General features: G+C 36.9%; 1 pseudogene across 1 annotated transcript in view; it reads right to left on the bottom strand.

The window, feature by feature from the left end:
- The window catches only part of LOC149750157 (uncharacterized), a 157472-nt pseudogene that overhangs the window by 106948 nt on the left and 29960 nt on the right, over positions 1-20564 (bottom strand). Inside the window, exon 3 of the transcript XR_016392031.1 lies at positions 1-20564. This exon is cut by the window's right edge and continues 21731 nt beyond it. The product of XR_016392031.1 is annotated as an uncharacterized LOC149750157 (transcript).

Here is a 20564-nt window from a genome sequence, read left to right on the forward strand (position 1 = left end):
CTGTTCAAGTTTTCAAAACAGAAGGCATTTTCTGAAAGTCTGCACACCATGACCTCCTATCCTCACAAAAATGACAGAATTCAAAAATATGGAAATATAAAAGTAAACCAACAGCATGTGTTTATAAAACAAGTAAAAGGGAAGATTAAATAAAACAAATGGCTAATAAGTTATGAAAATTTCACCTACATTGGCAAAGGAAATCAAATTGAGATATCATCTTTCATCAATAAAATTTGAGTTGTTTTTTAAATAAGATGTTAGTTATTAGTGCTGTTCCAGTCCTCCTCCTTCCTAGGCTCACAGTAGAACTGTACTTCACTGCCCTGTTTCAACTTAGTTCTGGCTACATGACTTGCTTTAGCCACTAAAATGTACATAGACATGATATATTATTAGGCATAAGCTTTAGGAACCAGTACACAACTGGAAGACCTACCCACTGCTGCAGTGATTATGGAAAGAAGTAACCAGATGGAGCTCTGATCAGGATGGTTCACTAAATGACTCCAAAGAGAGAGAGAAGACCCCCTGCTGATATGTGTTAGCCATGTAGCAGGAGCAAAAAGTAAACATCGTTGTATTAAACCACTGAGATTTTGGGGATTGTTACTATACCATAATCTACAGCTATACTGATAGCTACAAATTATAATGTAATATAATAACATAATTATAGTAATATAATGATACAATATAATGGGCATCTTTGCACATACCCCTACTGTGGTAGTGTAAATAGGTAAAGTCTTTCTGGAAAGCAATTTTGCAATACACAAGAGCTTTAAAAAGTTCAAACCCTTTGACCTAGTAACTTCTCTCTCAGAACTCTGTTCTAAATAATAAAAAATCCAAAGATTTATATCATAGCACATTTATGACTGTAAAGAACTGGAAATAAACTAAAAGTTCATGGCCCAATTCAACATTCATGACACCATCAAGAAACTTATAATTCAAAAGAAAACATAGTTCAGGTACATACAAAAAAAGTAAAAAATAAATATCCCAAAAGGTGCAACAAACAAAATGTTATAGAAATTTCAAAGAGTAAAATGTCAAGGGAAATGTTTAGGTAAGGTTTTGGGAAAGACTTTGATAAGAAAAGGGGGCATTCCAGGAAGTAGAAATGGAATGAACAAAGTTACAAAAGGGCAATTTGTTACAGCAAGGATTCTCACCATCTTTTTGTTTCCCTAGATCTGGCTCTAGCCAAGTGATAGCATACAGAATGTCCTTAATTTCTAAAGTAACTGAGCTACCCACAATATGAAATAAGTAAAAAGAAAAACACAGATGTAATATGCTGGTTAAGGTAATCAGTATTCAAAAAGTAGACAGTCTACACCTTCTTAAGTTTTCCGATAGCCTCTGTGAACAACAACAAAAATACAACATACCTGCAAAACCAAATGTAAATTCTGTGCATTTAAGACTGACTGTTATTTTCATAACATTAAGCATACCAAAAGAGCTGAAAGTTTTCACGTTTTTATTATTTTAGCTTCCTTTCTACTGAGTAATTTTATTCTATGGATAGCAAACTTTGCTATTCAGCTCACTCCATACCTAGGGCCTAGTAGATGCTATCTAAATACTTGTTGAATTAATATTGGATTTAATATATATTTCACAGAAAATACTCCTCATTTCTAATTATTCAGAGTAATGGGAAGTAGAAAGAAAATAAGTAACATTAATTGAAAATGCTGTAAAAAATGAAGCCATAAAAGAACTTAAACCATTATTTTCAAAACGCTCCTTGAAGCAAATAATCTGTTTACCAGTAACTCAAGCCTTTATTGTAGCCTTTGTTGTTATGCTACACACATACACCATCAAGACAGTCATTTTTACTAAATATAGCTTGAGAGAAAAAAATCACATAATTTGATACCCAGAAAAATGCCAGTAGTTCACCTTTGTATTCCACACAATTCCTAGCACATAGTGGGTGCTTTCAAATCATTCATTGAGCTGAACAGTCACAGAGAAAATGTTTATTCTGCTGTCCATATGAGTTCATTATATTTCAAAGGTATGAGTCATCAACTCTGACAATAAAAGCAAAACTTACACCCCTACAAATCCTTGACATATCTCAAGAGCTCTCAGAAATGAGAAGAGATATCCATAGATATGCTCCCTAAGTTACACAAATGTAAGAAGATAAAGCGTTTTCACTGTTGTAGATTTGTTATATTTAGATGGCTCTGAATTGAATTATTCAAGCATATACAAATACAACGTTGAAGGGGTCCACATACTTGCTCATGACAGTCTGGAAACAAAAGCTGCTATTCAGATAAAAGATGATAGGCAACAGGAATCTGACAGGCCAGTAATTTACTTCCTTTTCCACACGTTTGAATTTGTAGGCCTCCACAGTTATTAAGCAAAATTAGTTTCATGATGTCAGCCAAAAAGCCTCATGGGCAACAGTTTTATGTCATTAAAAAAAAAAACTACCATCCTCAATCTGTTTGAATTTGTGTTTGCTCATTAGAAGCCTCTCAGTGAATCAGCAGAGAAGTTTTTTCATTGCACTCTTGCTCTATCAATCTTTAGTATAGCCCTGAACTGTAACAAATTCCTATTCTCCCTTCTTTCCCTACACCTAAAATAATTAGATACAGTTAAAGAAACTGAATATCAAACAGTCTTGCAGTTCTTTACCAAAAATGGAGCAATTTCAAAGATACAAATGTGGTCTTAATATATATTTATTCAGCTTAAAAAATCAAAGGTCAGAGAAAGACATCTTCATCTTCCATCTCTCCTATTTGTTCATGTCTGAATCCACCATGCTCTTTCACACTCCTTTGCCTCTGCAAATGCTATTTTCCCCTCAGCTTGGTTAGAACCTCCTCCTCAAATCTGACTATGGCAAATTTCTAGTCACCATAGAAGTCTTTACTAGTTTTCCCCCAAAAGGCTCATGCAAACCTTCCCCTATGTACTGTCTATACACTTTCATTAAGTACTTCTCAAACTGGGTAGTAACTCTGACTCTACAGTCAGAGAACTGAACACCTCTTGGCAGAGCTAATAGTCAGCTGGTACATACCAGTACAGCATTAAGGGTTGTGCTGAAATACTTCCGTAATATGGTCTGGCAAACAGTCACTGCCCCAAACTTCACCAGCTCTAAGGTACCTGCTGATGGCCCAGTCTTCCCACCCCACCATCACCACCACCACCACGCCAACTCAACAACAAAAGCAGCAAAGCCTGATGCAGTATAAAGAATGCAGGGGTCCTTCAAGACCCTGAATCCAGTGCTATGGCCATCTTGATTGGCTGGTGTCTGTGTTGTAGTGACTATAGGAAGACTATAAGGAAGAACACAAGTAATTAATTCAAATGGTGAGGAAAAGGCAAGAATAAGAAGAGTCAGTTAATTATGAATCACATGTCTAATTACAGATTTTGCCAGGGGTTTCAGATACTTCTAATTAGTTTTACTTGGTATATTAATTATAAATAGAACACCATGAGAGAATTTTCTAATCACAGGAATTTACTGAGTATGTAAAATCAGATTTTAAGTTATCATCTTTCTAATTTAATAATTAAATGTTCAATAATGCATGACAGGACTTCCCTGGTGGCGCAGTGGTTAAGAATCCGCCTGCCAATGCAGGGGACACGGGTTCGAGCCCTGGTCCGGGAAGATCCCACATGCCGTGGATCAACTAAGCCCGTGCGCCACAACTACTGAGCCTGCGCTCTGGAGCCTGCAAGCCAAAACTATTGAGTCTGCGTGCCACAACTACTGAAGCCCGCGTGCCTAGAGCCCGTGCTCCGCAACAAGAGAAACCACCACAGTGAGAAGGCTGCGCACCACAACGAAGAGTAGCCCCCGCTTAACACAACTAGAGAAAGCCCGCGCACAGCAACAAACACCCAATACAGCCAAAAATAAATAAATAAATTTTTTTTTAAAAAAATGCATGATAATTTTTTGAAAGTCATCAGTAAAATACACAGCACATTAAAGTCAAGCTACTCAAACACTACTAAGGTAGTGACAGAATCTTTAAAAAATCCATAAGGTAGAAGATGTATAGCTGAAAGAAGGATGAATACGGAGCTTTAATAAGAATTTTGAACTTATAAGTGGTGATATACCGATCATTTTAGGCCACTTTCTGGTAGGAAAATCATCTTTCAGTCATCCTATAGGGAGTTTCAGAGAGTTATAAAATTTAAGTATTATAAAAATCATGATGCAAGGAAGAATAATAGCAACATTTTCTACAGGAGAAGCTTAATTTCACATTGTCCCATTAATTATCAATCTTCAGTAAAACAAGGCTGATCAACATACATAGCTGCTAATGAAAAATTCTAGAAGGTAACAAAATCTCAAAAAGCATCATGTAGTATTTAGAACAAATCGAGGAAAACCAGCCTGAATTTTCTTTTTGGTAGTTATTAAATTAGAAACAAGAGAAGAGAAAACAATACTATAATGATTTTAATGTTAATAAATGCTTTTAAAGTCTCACTAATCCTAATTTGAAACAACCATGTAAATTATCTTGGCTATTAGCACAACCATATGAATTTAAACAGCAACTGTATACAATGAATAGGTAAAGTAATAGTAACAGTAGCTACCACTACTGAGTAACTATATACTATACCAGATAGATAGAATTCAAGGTGCTTTACATAGTTCAAATATCAAAAAGATAAGAGAAAATCAATTATTAAGTAACAATTGTTTGTCCCTCAAAGACAGGCATTCCCCTACTATTACAAACAGCAAATGGATAGGTGTGTTTCTGGAAACCCTGAAACACCATGTTCACCAACCTAAGACTATCTACCTCCAATCACACGACCTTCTATGAGGGACTTATGCCTTAGGTAACTTTAGATTGAAGGATGTTTGCCAAGGGAAAAAAAGTTTTATTTAGACAATACAAATTAATAATACGATTTGTTTTATTAGGTCAGACTCAATTCCCCAGCACATCCCAAGCTTTCCTCTCCCCATTCACAGAGAATAATACAGAGATTCTAAGGAACTCAAAAAGACCAATAAATAAATAAATAATTTTTAAAATGGTAGTATGGATTTTTAAATTAAGGGAATAACATAATGAAAATCGTGTTTTAAGAAGATTAGGGTAAGGGGGGGATAAATTGGGAGATTGGGAATGACAATACACACACTACTACATATAAAATAGATAACTAATAAGGACCTACTGTATAGCACAAGGAACTCTACTCAATACTCTGTAATGGCCTATATGGGGAAAGAATTTTAAAAAGAGTGGATATATGTAGATATGTAACTTTGCTGTATACCTGAAACTAACACAACATTGTAAATCAACTATACTCCAACAACAATTTTTTAAAAAAGAAGATTAATAACATGACAAAACAATCTGGGACTGCAGCTGGGAGATAATGGAAGCAAGTAGACCAACTCAACATGAGATGATAACTGGTCCATTCAGAATAAGACAATGGCTGATAGAATAGTAAAGAAGAGCTGAACCTGACATTACCAACAACTTTCACCTTTCTATTACAAGTTCAGTTCATCCTGGGAATAAGGTAGATGCAAATTATTATTTTCTTAATTTGTCTGATAGAAGAAAGGGAACTTTAAGAGTTCACTTGTGAGGTCTTAAGGTCTTCATTTTCTACCCAGGTTACAGAGCGCCTGAAATTCAACCACCAGGAAATCATCCTTCTCAATTACAATGTCCTACTGTCCTGGCATTTTCTGCCAAAATACCCTAGAAAAAATAATTTCAGAAGTACTCATTTAACCATTATTGATGGAAATTAGCTTGCTTGCCTGCCTTCTCCATGAGCACCCACCTCCATCCCCACCCCCATCTTCATAAACAGGACCAGGGCAGAAACAAGGGTCCAAGAACCTAATTTTATCCGACCTGGATGTGAGACTAAAAGAGACTAGATGCTCTGCCAAAATTAGTAATGAAATCAGAATCAGAGCCAAGAGCTTTAAACTCCTAATCTCAGAGCTTTAAGATAACTCATATTTTCTCTGCCATTGGATATAATAAAAATTTTTAAAAACTTAATGTAATAATAACAAAAAAAAAATCACAGAGCTTTCAAACTAGACTCCATCCTCCTTTGTTGTTGTTGTTTTAACACATTAGTGGGGCAAGAGCAGTAATAAACACAGCTAAGGGCTTCCCTGGTGGCGCAGTGGTGGAGAGTCCGCCTGCTGATGCAGGGTACACACGTTCGTGCCCCGGTCCGGGAAGATCCCACATGCCGCAGAGCGACTGGGCCCATAAGCCATGGCCGTTGAGCCTGCGCATCCAGAGCCTGTGTTCCGCAATGGAAGAGGCCACAACAGTGAGAGGCCCACATACCGCAAAAAATAAAAAATAAACACAGCTAATAAATCAAAGAGGATATGAATCTAAGTTTCCTTCAGGGACTCCCTGCCACAGTCAAGGCAAAGTTCTGATGCTATAGCCTGGTAAATAAGGTCCTTAGTATTTAAAACCCAACAATCCTTTTCAACCTCATCCTTCACCACACCACTTTCCACTTCCTCATTTATCACCATATCTACTGAATGAATACAGATGCCCAGTGTTCAACGTCTTCTCATACCTCCAAGCCTTAGCTCATTCCACTTTTCTTCATAGAACACTCTTTTCCCCTGCTGGCATGGCTACATTGAGCTCCTGCTCTCTCTTAGAAATAATTTCTTGACAGGCCTCCTGTTGGACCCTGAAACACATTCCTCCCCTAACCCACACCAAGTCTGAAATAGCCTCCCTCCTTTATGCACATCTCTACCAAACTTCTCAGAGGGTATTTCAATTCCCAAACTAGTGAATTAGTTTTGGACATTATAGGTACTAAAATAATCATTAGTTCCCAGTGCTGTGTTCTTTCTACATAACAGTATTCAATCTACTCCATCATGATGTACGTCTAAGGTTTCTTCCCCTTCTTTTTGTATTTTGGTTTGCTGTCTAAGAATCCTCAGTATATTTCCTATTAACTCGACAGGTTTAAGCACATTTAGAATGTGGTTATTAGCTTCTTAAAAGAGAATCCAACTGAAATTAAATACAAATGGAAGTTTTTCCATTATAAGGCTTGATGGGTCAATCTGACCAAAAAAGGAACTTCTATGAATATTCATAATCTTGCTAAAAAAAAACTTCACTTAAAATGTTCTCTGGGGCTTCCCTGGTGGCGCAGTGGTTGAGAGTCCACCTGCCAATGCAGGGGACACAGGTTCGTGCCCCAGTCCCACATGCCATGGAGCGGCTAGGCCCGTGAGCCATGGCCACTGAGCCTGTGCGTCCAGAGCCTTTGCTCCACAACAGGAGAGGCCACAGCAGTGAGAGGCCCGCGTACGGAGAAAAAAAAAAAAAGTTCTCTGTATCTACTTGGAAAATGTATTCATACAACAGCTTCTGAATGATCAAAAAGGTGAAATATCAAACCAGTTTATGTCATTATTTTAAATAGAGAATGGTATCCACACTGCAATAGGAAATATCTGCCTTCAGAAAAAACATCAGAGTTAAAACTTGCAACATCCAATTCCATGTTCCCTTGATCTTTTTAGGTAGGATAATTGTTAAAGGATACATCAAAATCTGACAACGACACTCCTCAGAACCCTGTTCAAAACTTTCCTACTAGGGTACCAAAATGTTCATTGCAGCTCTATTTACAATAGCCAGGACATGGAAGCAACCTAAGTGTCCATCAACAGAGGAATGGATAAAGAAGATGTAGTACATATATACAATGGAATATTACTCAGCCATAAAATGGAATGAAACTGAGTTATTTGTAGTGAGGTGGATGGACCCAGAGTCTGTCATACAGATTGAAGTAAGTCAGAAAGAGAAAAACAAATACCATATGCTAACACATATATATGGAATCTAAAAAAAAAAAAAAAATGGTCATGAAGAACCTAGGGGCAAGACGAGAATAAATATGCAGACATAGAGAGAATGGACTTGAGGATATGGGGAGGGGGAATGGTAAGCTGGGACAAAGTGAGAGAGTTGCATGGACATATATACACTACCAAATGTAAAATAGATAGCTAGCGGGAAGCAGCCGCATAGCACAGGGAGATCAGCTCCGTGCTTTGTGACCACCTAGAGGGGTGGGATAGAGAGGGTGGGAGGGAGGGAGATGCAAGAGGGAAGAGATATGGGGACATATGTATATGTATAACTGATTCACTTTGTTATAAAGCAGAAACTAACACACCATTGTAAAGCAATTATACTCCAATAAAGATGTTTAAAAAAAAAAAACAAAAAACTTTCCTACTAGGGATTCAGACTAGGGCTCCATGACACCCCAATGCCACTACTGTAAAACAAACAAATAGCAGCTTCAAACAAAACACCATCCAAAACTACACCCAGCTATAGCCTGAAATTGTTGACAAACCCCAAGTCTGTTGCAACCCCATATTCAAAACAGTTTCTATAATAATACTACGTTGAGAGCTTTTACCAAATCAATGGTTCTAATAAAAGCACAAAATGTAATCTAAGATAAAATACTCATATGGGTGTTACTTTGCTTTTCAGAATGACTCTGGTTAATCTATTTAACCTATTCTGTCTACACATTAAGGTCTAAAATGTAGTACTTGTAAAGTTACTATTTTAAAATGTTTTCTAAGCCATTTGGCACACCTTAAGTCCATTACTCTTGTTCTAAAACAGAATTACTACTCACTGAAGGGAACATACTTAAAATTAAACTTTTTAAGATACAGATCACAAATAAGAATATTAGTCAACTTGGATCAGAAGGTTAAAATCTAACAAAATGATTTATTACCGTACCTCAAAAATAAAGATATGTTACTGAACTCATTCTAATTGTAATAAGATGGAATTTCCTTTATTTACCTGAGGGGGATATAGAATGTAGAAAATAAACTAGGTACTCTAAAGATCAGAGTGAAAGAAAATACAACCTAACTAGATGTGAAATTTAGTACCAAACATCCCCCCCCCCACACACACACAAAACAAGCTCACAAAGTATTATATTTTTGCCCTCTCCTTCACTTTTCCCTGCTGCCAGTTGCCTGTTTCAGATGTTCTCGTGCAGAGGAAATAGCAACAATGCCATTTTCCTTCCAAATGCAATCAGGTTTTGGCAAACTTAAGTCAGTATGTCAGTTAAAAATAGAAACTCAACTCAAAATGTGTTTGGCAAATATCTACTTAAGTATTGAGTAGCTCTCCTCTCTTGAATGGTATTGAATTTTCCACTTATCATTTTTAAATGTACAAATAAAACTAAAAACCTGCACATGTAGCTGACCAAGTAATAGCTTCCAAATTAATAATACATTATGCAAGACTCTTTTATAAGCATTCACTGAGAGCAAAATTATGCCATTTTGGAAAGAGAATTCCTGTGAGATTGGTCCTTAGTAGCCATGATATTTCAAAACACTGCTTTTGTTTTTATATAAACACTATTGTGACTCCTTTATAAGTTGGCAGGCAACTTTGCCAGAAGCTCAAACAACTGTTTTCATCAAATAAGTGTCTTCACTGGACCCTCCACCAGATCCATTCAAGAGTATTAAAATAGGTCTACATAAATAAAGTTTTATTGAAACATAGTCACACCCATATGGTTATGTTTTGCTATGGCTACTTGTGCTCTACAAAGGCAGAGTTGAGTAGAGACAACATGAGTTGTGACAGAGATTATATGGCCTACAAAACCTAAAATATTTACTCTCTAGCCCTTTACAGAAAAAAATCACCTATACCAGAACTTTTTCAAAATAAACTGGATAAAATTATCTCACCATTATCTCCACTGTTCACCTGTCTATGAAATGAAAGTGACAGAGTACTTACAGAATTTCCTAAATGCAATTCACTCTTTAATATTTATATTACTAGGAACCCATGTATAAGATACTGTTCTGAAATACTGAACAAAGACTCAGCAACTCAGATGAAGCTAAAATCTTCTCAGACTCAAAATGCAAAATGTCTACACCCAGCACCATCCTAATTACTATTACTCAGCATTAAGTATGGTATTGTCATAGGAGGTTCAGTAATGACAGAAGCCTATTTGTGTGCCATTATTTCTGTTAAAGGATTTTCAAGGGACAAAAAACAAAACTGGCTATAGGTAGTTAAAACAAATGCAGTTTAAAGTTTTGTAAATACAGAATAATCGGTGTTAAATTTTCAATGAGGCTGTTTCACTGTAAAGCCGTTTTTAAGTTTTCAAATGAAAAATCCAAGATCTAAACCCCAGATTAAAATGTCAGATACCTAGATATTCAAAAAATATCTGGTGACGGGCTTCCCTGGTGGCACAGTGGTTGAGAGTCCGCCTGCCGATGCAGGGGACACGGGTTCGTGCCCCGGTCCGGGAAGATCCCACACGCCTCAGAGAAGCTGGGCCCGTGAGCCATGGCCGTTGAGCCTGCGCGTCAGGAGCCTGTGCTCCTCAACGGGAGAGGCCACAACAGTGAGAAACCCCCGCGTACCGCAAAAAAAAAAAAAAAAAAAATCTGGTGAATAAAGCGAGAGTTATATGGATGGTCAGGTTATTACCTTCACTGCAATTATTTTTGTATGTTACAATTTTCACTCTCCTCAGTTAAGGATAGACCTAGCAAAGGAGTCTTTTCTTATCCAGCCCAGATACTCCCCAAGACCATTGTCAAACAAAGCCTATATGGGACTGGGTACTGATACTGCCTCAGTCTGCAGAGGAGATGGAAAAAAAAAAAAAAACATTGTAGGAAAACAATTCACAGAAAACCCTGAGGCCTGAAAGACACATCACTTTTTCCTGGTGATAAAAGAGGCATTCAGATGCTATCTGGGCCTTTGGTCTCACCAATTGCCTCCTTAAGTCAAAGCCCAGCGAGTAATTAACAGCATTTAGAATTTCCAAAAGACTGGGCTTAGAGCAGTATATATAAATAAGGAAGGAGCCTGGGTTTTGGAATGAGTCAGAAAGACCTACTAATTTCATGACTCTAGCATCTATTTCCTATGTGATGCAAGTTATTTAACCTCTCTGAGCCTCTGTCTCTTTATGAGGATAATGATGGTACTACTTTCATAGGATTATTATGATGATTAAAGGAGATATCGTAGGAGCGCCTGAACCCTGGAATGTAAGAATAATTAATACACAGTAGCACCTAAGTATATATAGAACCATAGGCCAGGCATATATTCATTCCTCAGCAAACCTATTAGGTAGGTACTGTCACTAAAACTTGCTCAAAGTCACAAAATGAGCAAGGGGCAGAGCCAGATGTGGGGCAGAGCCAGATGTGGGCCAGGAAGTACAGCTCCAGTGTCCATGCTTTTAACTATACCTCATTATACATACTGCAGTTATTATTAGAATGAGCATCCCAGATATTCGTAAGAATGGCTCTATGTAAAACAAAGTGTTTGAAGCCCTTCTACGTCAACATTTGAATTATAATAGATTTCTAGTTTGGGAATAATCCTGCTCTTGCTAAAATGCTGTTGGTAGCACAAAGCTAATACTATGGTCAAAGTTCAGTATCTGTTTAGGTCATGTAACTTCAAACAGAGAAAAAAAATTTCCAAAACTCCAGAACATTTAGGCTGGCTTTGAGAGACCATAAAAGGCTATGGAACAAACACCTCCTCTCCAAGAAAACACTTCAAAAGTGACTTGAGTGGCACCACAAAAATCAGAGACTCAGAGCTGGAAAGGTCCTCAGTTTAATTCTTATACTACAGAGTGGAAATCGAAGCCAAGAGAGAAGTATGGCTTCCTTCATGTCCTACAGCTAGTCATCCATCATGTCAGACAACTTTCCCACTACACCACTCTGTCTAGATTCCTACTGAACTGCAAACTCAGTGCCTCATTAATGTAATACCTCAACTGAAAAGTCATGTATAGTTTGTTGCACAACATAAATACACTGGAAATCAGTGATGGGGAAGGAGTCTTTTACCAACAATCTTTAAACAATCTATCTGAACAAGACATAGTCAACTTGTTGACTCTGAATACACTGCAGACATATATTAGTACACATTCCTAATGTCCTTCTGACTGTTGCTGTGTTCTCAACATATACCAAGCCTCCAACAAAAATTATCTCCTTTTTAGTATTCCCAACAAGAAAATTGCCATTAAGGCCCAATTATTGCCATTAAGGCCCAAAGATTCCTGGTAATCTTTCCTACAAAAACACTGCCCCCTTAAATTAATAAATTATAAAACTCATTCTTCTTGAAAACAAAATACATCAACACTTTTAAAATAAAATGATCATATACTTTACCATCCTCTCAGATAACCCAGGTGTAAACATAATTAGCTTGCTCCAAAAATAATTTTGTAAGGTAGAAATTCCCTCATAGTAAGCTGCACATATTTGTCTTCAAACATATCTTACCTTTGGTTTAAGGCAAAACAGATGAATTTGTTGTTCAAATTCAAAACAATCACATAGGGAAAGTGATTTTATTACTGTTAACAGCTGATGTTTTCAACTCCTCTTATGCCAGCCCTGACTAACACCAATGCCTATGGTCTCCTCCTTTAGCAGAACTGAAACTTACAGTTCCGATAGGGAGCTAACTCTTCAGTGACATACTCTAGCCGCAAAACTAAGGTGAAATAACTAAAGCAAAAAAAGAAAGGCACTATCCAGAAAGATGTCTTTCAAAAATTACTTGGAGAGCCTTATGGGAATTCTTGAAAAACAAGAAACAACTATCTTTTCCTCTATAGAGAGAAAAGGAAAAAATTCAACTAGTAGTGATGAACAGAAAAGGACAAACAATACATTCCAAAGGAAGAACCAGGAGACTTGGCAAGATACCAAGATGGGGAGTTGATGAATCAAAAGTGACCTCAGTATTTTTGTGTCTGGGCAGCCATATAGATGAGAACCTCCCTGACAAACTCAGAAGCCAGAAAAGAGCTTGTTGATGGGGAAGGGAGGTCAGGCCATTTGTCCCCTGTAAGTGAATGTTAGCAAGTGGGTATATTTAGTACATCTTAAGTATGTGCAGCTGGATATAGGTAAGTTGAAGATGCATAATTTGAACGTCTTGCTGGGGTTTAAACACATGAAAATGTTAAATGAAGAAGGTGGGCCTCTTAGGTAAAAGCTAAAGCCTCAGAGTGACAGATATGATGTGCTTAATATACAGGTAATGAAATGCACTTCTGAACCCTTAGTGTATTACAAATACCTCCTCAGAGTTGCAGTAGTTACTCAGCGTTTACCTCCTTGCCCCCTGCTTAAAACAAATTCCAAATAAAAAACAGAAGGCCTCACAATGGAATCTCATTTCTAGAAAGATGTAATTTAACACTATGGCAACAAACTCCAGAATGCTCATCTGAATCTTCTCTCCCTGAATCAAAGAATGTTTGTAATTATTCTCTGAACCATATCTACATTAAACCCCCACTTAGCCCATATATCTTTATCTCGATACACCTTAGCTAGATCACTTTTCTATTAAATATACATAACATTTCTATTTCTACATTTTCCTTTCCACTGATAATATTATTTTCACCCTCTGCTCTAGATATATTTTTAACTTTTAATTCTGAATCTCTGAGTTAAAATGTGACAACTATCAAAGAAAAAAAATCCTCTATCATACAGGACAACTGCCTTTGATATTTTCAGCTTCCTTTTATAGTTGATCCACAATATCAACTTAACCTTCTTCACACTTTCTTTCCACCTATTTACTTTCTTTTACCTATTCTCTTTATTTAGTCATACCATGTATACGTTTCTCTAGGAAAAATTTTGACCCTAACTTTTGGGATTCAACTTTCTAATTTTGGAGGAAAAAAAAAAAATCTGTGGAGTGAATCAACTCTGTCTCTCTAAACAGCTGTGCAATCTTAGACAAATTGTTTAACCTTTCTGAGCCTCCATTTTCTCATTTGTAAATGGGAGATGATACCACCCATCATGCAGGGATGTTTTTCAAATTAAAGGAAAAGAAATGTAACAAATCTAGGATGATAAGTGGTAAAAAGTATTTAATAAACTGGTGGTTATACATAAAAAATTTGTGTCATTATCAAAGTAATTATCTCATAGGCCATTACAGAACTTTCCTACCAAAAGCACTGCATGTACTTCCTAATTCTGGCCTCACTTCAAGGACAAAATACAAATTACATTGCTGCAATTTTAATGGAGAAGCCATCAAAGGGAGTGTGTAATGGAAATCTGGGCTACAACATTTGGGTAGAAAGAAGCTGGAATACAGGACCAGGAAAGCCGACTCTCAGGGTTTACTGTGTTCCACAATTCCTGTATGTACACCCTTGAAGGCAGTAAAATCTTGACTGCAAAAGAAAGGTTACAGTACATGTCAAGCAGAGAGTAGCTACATTTCATTTAGTTTCCCAATTCCAAGCAGAAATGAGGATTAGTGCGAGTTTGCCTTTCACTGCTGATTTAAAACATGGAAAAACAATGACCACAGTGATGATGTTGACAGATATATTAACTCTGCAACTAATATTTGAGACTTACTACATGCCAGTATGCACACTATGCTAAGTGTTTTGTATTCATCATTAACTCTCACAACAATCCTATGACGTGGATACTTTTATCCTGTTTAACAAACAAAAGAAACAAAAAGACCCTGAAGCTTAGCAGAGCTGGGATTCAAACCCAGGTAACAGTAAAAATTTAATAACACAAGTTATGTGCTGACAGTAAGATACCTAATATTTCAGCAGTCAGAGCTATTTGGGTATCTGTGTGGGAAGCAGAGCATCGTATTCACTCAACTGTATAAGCAAAAGCAGGAGAGAGGTAGAAAAAGAAAGGGTTACATCCCATAGTAGCAATTCTGGAACTTTCAAATATTAAAAATCATGACACTGTCAAATTGAGCATGGCCTACTATGGGGATAATTAGAGCCCCCCAGATCAAAGGTTCTCTATTGTTTTCCACCTTACACATGCTGATGGATGAGGGCATTAGAAGCTGATGCTATGTGCCATCATATGCTCAAAACACCTCCATGAGCCTCCACACGCCTCCACACACCTCCTGTGTGAGATTTTCAGAACATCACCTGCACCTCTTTGCCTTTTCACCCTTTTCAGGAAAGCACATTAGAGTGAAAATGAGTTAAGATAGGTATGAATTTTCTCTGCATCAACCAAGTAAATATTAATATTTATTGAACAGTGGTGCTATATACCAGGCATGTTCTAAGCCCTTTGCCTGTATTAATCCTCAAATGACATTATATATTAGGTATTATTTTATTCCCATTTTACAGATGAGGTAACTGAGATGCAAAATAAGTAACTTGCTGAAGATCACACATAAGAAAAATGACAGTGCCAAGATTCCAACAAGGAGGTCTGGCTGCAGATCCTCAGCTCTTAAACACAAAAATAAACTGCATCTCAGCTTTGCTGGGACATAACCTAGTGGACAGGTACCCTGGGAAATTCCAGAAACTCTCTGCACCATGCCACAACTGAAAAGATAAGAACTTCTGCCTCTGTGGATACACCCAAAAGGCTGGTCTCTAAAATCTTGCACAAGGATTTTAGTTTAATGTCACAAGGACCTCAGATCCCAAACCCAAGGGCCAGAAGAAGACTTCATTTAGAACCTCTCCTCTTATCCCTGGGTAAACCGAGCAACAGGAATTTTCTTAGTAGCCCAGCAAATGATACTGGTTATGAGACAGTCCAGCCCCATCATGCTATTGCTGGACTATAAGGAATCAACAAAGCTTCACATAAAGAATAGGAACACAACCCCTTGCTCTGAAAAGATCTATGCATTAAAGATTCATTCAGTCTTCTGGGTAGGGTTGTTCACATACTGTCCAGGCACTATGTTAAGTGCTGGAATATAGAGGTCCTACACTCATGGAGCTTCTATTCTAGTGTCACAGAAAAATGGGTCTATATGGACCCTATATTTGGAGTCCCTATAAAGGTCAACTCCAAATATAAGAGGAAAGGGTGCTGGCACCATCCTGAATTCAGGGTGGAAAAAAGATGTGAGGAAATGGGGCTCTATTACTCTGAATGGCATGAATGCTGGAATCTTTTCAACTACAACTTGGAACACCAGGCAAAACTACTGCACTGCTGCTGCCAACTTGAAATGAAAAGCAATATAGTTGGATGGCACTGTTTCTACCTCAGGCTGAGATTAACAGTGCCCATCTGCAAGTACCTGAAGGGAGAAAGGGAAAGGACAAAGACATAGAAGCTTGGATTGTTTTTCTCTTTTTAGAACCTCCTCCCAAAATAGGGAAAAGAAATCACTAGCAGAGGATCCTAAATTCTGCTGTATCTTGACAATGTTAATATCAGTGTTCAAACTAATAAAAGGAAAAAGGATAACAAACAACATCAAAGAAATGATAATGGGAGACAAGTTCCTTTCCCAACAGCAGGTGGAAGCTGAGGCCAGACATGGCTTATAGTCTTTTCTCTGACAGAGCAGTTCATACACAAGAAATTGAAAGAGGGAGAAGAGAACACCACACACATACTGAAAACTGGTCATTCACCTGTGGGTTCTCCTTAAGTAATAATGCCAGAATGTAAAACATGATGAAGTGTTAGAGATACTTTAAACTCCAGGCCTACAGACTGTCTCAATCTCAGAATGGCCAAACTGACACCAAATCACAAAATTCTGGTTCAGCATACATCCCTACAATTGCACTTTGTACTCCCCTCTGGGCACTGAGATGCAGGAAGGCCAAGAAGGTACTTCATTCATTTTTTTGAACCCCAGCATCTACCATCAGCCCTGTTACAAGGCAGGCACTCAAAAAGTGCTTCTTTCTAAGCTGAACTAAAAACAGCAATCATCCTCAATAGGGAAATAATTAAAATAGGAACCACTGGTGGGAGACACACCAAAAACTACTCATCATGATTGTTCATTTTGAATGGTTTGGCCAAAGTTTACCTAAGTAAATGTAACTTAGGTAATAACTTAGATATGCTAATCCACCTGAAAAAAAGAGAAACAGTACTTATAAAAGAAAGTAAAGCATAGCAGGAGAGCAAAATAACTCAAATTTCTGATAATTTATCAAACAGCTTAGGTGCTCAGCATGATAGATGTGTTAATACCAATGCAATTCAAGGCCAATCTCTGCAGCCTTAACTGCTGGGTTATTTTCAACTCATGGCTCAAAGACTGACATGCTTCATATATATGGTATTTATGCACTCATTCACTCATTCATACATCTTCCTGTCTTTGTCACACTAGGCACAATGGGAGGTGCAGGGGATCTAACATTGAACAGGAAAATACAGGGGTCCTATCTTCATGGATGGGCTTTCTTTCTGGTCACATTCATCAAAGAAGATATATATAGCTTAAATATAAGCTGCTTTTATCCATTCTGTCTCACTACAGAAAAACCGTAATCATTTTTGTTCTCCCCAACTCCAAGTGGAAACCCAGTGATGCAAGTGCAGCTCAGTTTCAATTGCATTAAATCATATACCTAGATACCTAGGACAATATGACACAATCCAGGCATTTTAAAAAGAAGCTGAAGTAATCCAACTATGGATTAACCAATTTTTGCTTCCTCCCACAGTTCTGATAAAAAACGTAATGTGTTCTGCCTACTTAGAGAACAAAATTAAAGAAACCAAATGGTTTTCACCATTTCCAGATTAAAAGCTCTAAGCTTGAGCACAATGGGTCTATTTCAAGAGCATCGTTTTTAATTTTTCAAAAGATGTAATAAACTTAAACGATAATAACTATGCTAAGGAATACTATGTAGCAGTTAAAGAATGACTCAGAACTATATGTAGTGACATGAAAAGATATTCTATATTGGCATAGAGGATAAAATGCAGAACAATATATGCAACATGTTAAAAATACAGAGACAAAGTAAAACTGCACACACACATACACACGCACACAGAATAAAAGATCTGGAAAGATATCAAGCTGACTGCAGTGATTACCCCTGGGATGCAAATAAAGAAAGGGAGAGATATGCAGGAGGAATCTGGCTCCTTTTTCTATATATTGCAGTATCATTTGATTTCTTCTGAGATATTATTCATCTATTACTTGTTTAATTTAAAAAAATTTTTAAACTGTCTCTAAAACCAGATAAACATCCAAAATTAGTTATTTGGTCCTTAACATTAACATTCCTACAGAAAGAAACAATCTTGTTTGAATAGTCAGAATAAATGACATAGCATTTTTTAATATAATTTTTATTTTCTGTTGGAATATAGTTGATTTACAATGTTGTATTAGTGTCAGGTGTACAGCAAAGTGATTTAGTTATACATATATCTATTCTTTTCCCATATAGGTTATTACAGCATACTGAGTAGAGTTTACTGTGCTATACACTAGGTCCTTGTTGATTATATAATAGTGCATGTATGTTAATCCTCCTAATTTATTCCTCCCCCCACCTTTCCTCTTTGGTAACTATAAGTTTGTTTTCTAAGTCTGTGAGTCTGTTTCTGTTTTGTAAATAAGTTCATTTGTATCACTTTTTAGATTTCACATATAAGTGATATCATATGATATTTGTCTTTCTCTGTCTGACATACTTCACTTAGTATGATAATCTCTAGGTCCATCCATGTTGCTGCAAATGGCATTATTTCATTCTTTTTTTATGGCTGAGTAATATTCCATTACATCTTCTTTATCCATTCATCTGTCGATGGACATTTAGGTTGCTTCCATGTCTTGGCTATTGTAAATAGTGCTGCAATGAACATTGGGGTGCGTGTATCTTTTCCAAGTATGGTTTTCTACAGATATATGCCCAGGAGTGGGATTGCTGGATCATATGGTAGCTCTATTTTCAGTTTTTTAAGGAACCACTATACTGTTCTCCATAGTGGCTGTACCAATTTACATTCCCACCAACAGCATAGGAGGGTTCCCTTTTCTCCTCACCTTCTCTAGCATTTGTTTACAGACTTTTTTTTTTTTGGCCACACTGTGCGGCATGCAGGATCTTAGTTCCCCAACCAGGGATCAAACCCGCACCCCCTGCAGTGGAAGCACAGAAACTTAACCACTGGACTGCCACGGAGTCCCTGTAGACTTTTTAATCGTAGCCATTCTGACTGGTGTGAGGTGATGTCTCATTGTAGTTTTGATTTGCATTTCTCTAGTAATTAGCAATTCTGAGCATCTTTTCACGTGCTTCTTGGTCAACTGTATGTCTTCTTTGGAGAAACGTGACATAGCATTTAGACCCAACAAAACACATTATACAATAAATGGCAGGAACTTGGAAAAATTAAACTCTAAAAGGAGTAGGTCAGAGAAAGAAATCCTATATTACTTTCAAAATACATACTCTAAGCTACTGGAACTAGGTTAGATACTATAAAAACTGCTTTCAGATATACCCTGTAACTTATTTATTATAAATGTGCTTTACAGATTAACAGTTCACAATATCCTAAACTGAAAACTACTATCTCCAAAATAATCATCTTATAAAGATAAGCACCTCTTTTTTCTTCCCTAAAGTTTTGCTATATATACATACCATTTCTTTTCCTCTGAACAGTTCAATTTGCTGGCAATTCAAGCAGTGGTTCAACTATAGCACTCAACCTTAAGAACATATTGTCTTCTTATTCTCTCAATATCTTCCCAGAAATGATATCTAAGGACCAGCAATTGAAATATCAATCAGCAACTGACAGTCAATCTGCTCTAGTCATAATACAACTGTTAAGGGTATGAAAAGTACTCGTGACTAAAATCATGTTCCTTTTCTTCTGCTTCTTTAAAAACTCAACACAAAAGTTGTAGCTCATGGCTCAACTACATTCCCAAATCAGCTAGGAATATATATTTTTTATTTTTCACAATTATTCATTTGAACTCATCAGTCAGACATTAACATCAAAGAACCAAAACTTAATGCAGAGCATATTGTCAAATGCACGAGCTACAATTTGGTATATATTAAATGTGCCAGTTTACTGTTCTTGGGAGCTTTTGCTGATTTGGATTCAAATTTTTAAGGGCCTAATAAAAAAATTATTCAGAACTAGATTACAATCAGCAGTTATGAAGTTAACTTCTTGTTTTAACCAATTATTAGCATTTTCTAAGCAAAGAATGAGCAGATGCAAGATATATAAGAAACAAAATTAAAGAAAAAGGACAAGATTTCAATCCTCTTGCCCTTATGCCTGAGTACAGTACCAAACAGTAAAATTCAGAATGGAATAGAAATAAGCAGAGAATTTTTCATAACAGAATTGCCTAAAAAATGCATATCTAGCCATCAGGAGGAAAGATCAACAAGGGAAGAAAAGGAGCTAGTTCCCTTTTCCCTGCTTGAACTAAGGCAAATCATTTCATTTCATCAATAGATCACTCATTTTTCATTTGGCCAACTGATCTACACTGTCACTGCATATATGTTTTAGTAATATGCACTGTATTTCTTCTCATCAAAAATTTTAATATTTACTGTCATGTGGAGAAAAAGAAAAAAAAAGTCAAGCGTGA

Source organism: Delphinapterus leucas, chromosome 2, assembly GCF_059928025.1.
Source record: "Delphinapterus leucas isolate spDelLeu-1000000601 "Yukka" chromosome 2, BTC_Dleu_Yukka2, whole genome shotgun sequence".
Classification (NCBI taxonomy): Eukaryota; Metazoa; Chordata; class Mammalia; order Artiodactyla; family Monodontidae; genus Delphinapterus; species Delphinapterus leucas.